Genomic DNA, 3,900 nt, shown 5'->3' with positions numbered 1-3,900 from the left:
TTATCCTGTGACTTCCAAGTGTTTGCTGTAATACACACACACACACACACACACACACACACACACACACACGTCAATCTGTCAATCAATCAATCACCCAATGGCAAAAGAATACTTGGCTTTCTAAAGTCTCAATCTGTCCAAGTGTCTTGGTAATCTTCCCCCTTAATTTACAAAATTTCATCTTCCACCATTTCCCCCATAAATGCAAGCAGGACATATAAGCCAACCCCCTCAGTTTTACAAAATCCAAATGTAAAAATCATAAAATGAGTGTCACTTGTTACCTGGCCCTGACTGTTTCCCAAGGTCGTGGCTCTGACATACAGGCCTCCTTGATGCAGCCAGATACAGATGCTATAAAGCAAAGTTTACTTCTTAGGCCTGCAGACCAAGCTGTTTCCAACCCAGAGAATCTGCTGAAGCTATGACCTTTGACCCATGCAAATGTCATTGCAAGGATGACATTTTTTGCCAGGGAAGGATTTCAAGTAGACACCAACTTGACCCACTGGCACTTCCTGCTGTTAAAAACAGAACAAGTCTTAGGCAGTGGACACACCTTAGAAGTAGTGTGTGCCTTGTAGATGTGAGGTGCGGGTTTGTTCCCCAGCACTATGAAAATAGATAAGTAAATCTTACCACAAATCTGAGAATGCCTTGCCATTAAGAATCAAAATCCAGTGCCATTGGAAAACCATGCATATGTAAAAGATGCTAAATCAATAAAGCCAGGATTCAACCAATGGGCTTGGGGAATGCTCGGGGAGTGGGGGTGGCTGCGAGGGGTCAGGCAATGATTATGAGGTTCAAGTCCTTTGCTGCCACAGACTCTAAATTTTCAAGAGGTTCCAGTAGCTCCATAGTGAAGAACCAATCCCAGCATAACAGGGAGGAGATCTGCTCTGGGCCCCAAGTCCTTCTGGAAAACAGTTCATTCTAGAGGAAGCAAAAGCCAATGTGTAGGCCTGTAGCCAACCTAGTGGCACAGAGAGACTGGGAATGAGGAAAGGAAGTGGGTGTATAGGGACAGAATGTAGTCACACACAAAAGTAAAACCAGAGGAATAACCATCTCTGAGCAATGGAAACCACTGTGGCAAGGGCAAGCTTTTTTTTTTATCCTGTCTGTCTCCCATCCTGTCCAAACTCCTCTCAAAGACACATTCCAGACCATCTGATTACTTAAATATTAACAGAAATTTGCATTTTGTAAGATTCTAACTACTGTAAAAGTTTTCTCAGCTCCATACAGGTCACAGAAAAGCAACTGGGTATTGAGCATAAGGACATTCTAGAAGGTGAAATGCAACACCACAGGAAGCTGTGCAGGAAGCTGAGGTTCCAAGCCCACGTGCCCTCCTTAGGGACATGTTTGACAAACCTCTCTTCAGGGTGTTAGCTGCACATACTTGGAAAGGAGACTGGCCTGAAACCAAGCTCTGTGCTCAGTAACGAGGCAGCTCCAAGCCTAGTTTTTCTGTCTGCAAAAATATGACAGTGACACCGTGGGGTCAGGAAGCATACTTGAAAAGCTCTCTGGGACATTAAACGTTTGTCCGTACAATGCTCTCTCTCCTCTCCCCATGCCGATGTCCATTCTGCCCACTTTCTCATCTGACTTGTTTTTAAAGGAGTGAATTGGAGTCTCTTGAGGAGGACTTGCTCCTTGGAGAAGTCAGATGGTGAACCTATGAGGGTTCTTTTGGTTGCGTGTGATAAGGAAGGAAGGAAGGACCAACACACATCATTGAATATGTTAGAGATCTATTTCTGAATGGCTTCAGGCATGGCTGGATCAGGGGCTCTGATGATAGTAAGTCTTAGTTCCTCTTCTTCTCAACAGCTGAACTCTATTTGCTCTGTGTCACTTTGATTTCCAGGCACAGTCTTCCCCATATGATGCGCCTGGAAGCTCTAAAAGCAGGGGATGCCTACCTAAAAAGAAAGCATCCTCCCCCAATCCCCAAACATTTACAGAAGTCCCAGTACCAGTGACTATGGCCAGAGTGATGGGGTAGCAGCCCACTCCTGGAGACAAGTGGGATATATCAGCAAGGAAGTTGTGTCCTCCCAGGTAGACCAGAACTCTCTCTGCAGCAGGAGAGAAAGGATGACTAGGCACGAACACTAGCCTCTGCACGCACCTTCCTCTTTGAAAGAAGAAAAATCAAGAATAAAGGGATGTCCGGGCAGAGACTGAGGGCATGACACCCTCACACATTGCCACAACACTGACCTGGAGAGATGAAATGGAAGGTTCCAGAATCAAAGCTCCCAAATTTGAAGTTGTTTGTGTGTATGTGTGTGTGTTCTTTTTTTATTTTTTATTTTTATTTTGTTTTGTTTTTGGTTTTGCTGTTTGTTTGTTTACTCCTAGGAAACTAAGATCTCAGGAGAACATGTTCAACTGAAATCTATAAGAAAAGCACGCAAGAGGAGGAAAGGGAACACTGGGCACTGGAAGGATGGATTGGAGGTACTGCAGAGCTTGCCCTTCCTTCTTAAATGCTTGAGACCCAAAACAAGACGTATTTACTGGCACTGAACTATGAGAAGGAAAACACAACACAGAAACTAATTGTGTTTAATTAAATGTCAGAACGCCTGCAGATCTTCATATTTTATCAGGTTCATTGATGGCTGTGTTTACTATTCCTCCCAGATCCCATTACGTTGGGAAGTAATTGTAACGGTAAATACTGCTCCTTTCCACAGGCTTCCGAAGTTCACTTGGTGGTCACTCGGGGAGTCTCAGCTTTGCACGCGAATGCACCCATAGCCAGAAGATCAAAGCCAAAAGGAATCCTTAAAACCTTCTCAGCCAGCTGCATATGTAGCAGAGGATGGCCAAGTCGGTCATCAATGGGAGGAGAGGCCCTTGGTCCTGGGAAGGTTCAATGCCCCAGTGTATGGGAATGCCAGGGCCAGGAAGTGGGAGAGGGTGGGTTGGTCAGCAGGGGGAGGGGAGGAGGGAATAGGGGTTTTTATCGGAGGGGAAACGGGGAAAGGGGATATTGTTTGAAATGTAAATAAAGAAAATATCTAATAAAAATAAATTAAAACAAAACAAAACAAAAACCTTCTCAGCCATCCTACTGAAAACAAGAGGGAGGTGCGGGGTGTGATGCTGAGGTGTGCTTTGAGGATCTCTCTGGACACATCGGAGCCAGGGAGGCCACAGCCACAGGCCACCATTCCCCAGTCCCTTCCTCCCAGTGCCCCCGTGGCTGAGGCCCCACCCCTCTTTTAAACCTCTACCGTGGCAAGTGCCCCAGGGCCAGACCCTAATTACCAGCTTCTTCTAAGTGCCAGGGGGGAGAAAAAAAAACCTTCGCCAACCCCGCCCCCTCCCAGCAGGGGCACGGGGGTCAGGCAGGTTCAAAAGGTGAAATAAATGAATCTTTACACATTATAAGGGCCCGAGCAGCATTCTCCGTGGCATTGGGGCCCTGAACCAGCAGCAAATAAAATCAGGTGTGCTGGGCGCCCTGTCAGCTAACAACACTGATAAGCCTGCCGTGCCTGCTTCTGCTTCATTTCAAACAGACTGCGACAGAGAGGAGGGGAAAGCCAGAGCAGAAATAATTGCTGGAGCTTCCAGTGAGCAGGGAGAGCCTGCAGGCAGAGATCAACGGACCTGATTTCACCCTCTTCTCTTTATTTCTATAACCTTAAATGTTCTGCTATTATAGAAGTCATTATGTCAGCTCGCCCCAGCCTCTCCAGCTGCCCATTTTCAAATTGTATCAATTGGTAAGGCTTTGGGGCTGAGGGATCTCCATCTTGATTTCTGGTTCCTAGGCTTTATAGATAAAGCGACTCCCCCCAATCTGATTCATCAGGATATGCTGTCCTGAGCATGCGTCTAGATGAGATTCATATGCCGCCGCACCCCCCC

This window comes from Mastomys coucha, unplaced genomic scaffold (genome assembly GCF_008632895.1).
Source record: "Mastomys coucha isolate ucsf_1 unplaced genomic scaffold, UCSF_Mcou_1 pScaffold22, whole genome shotgun sequence".
NCBI lineage: Eukaryota > Metazoa > Chordata > Mammalia > Rodentia > Muridae > Mastomys > Mastomys coucha.
Note: the sequence above shows the minus strand (reverse complement) of the source record.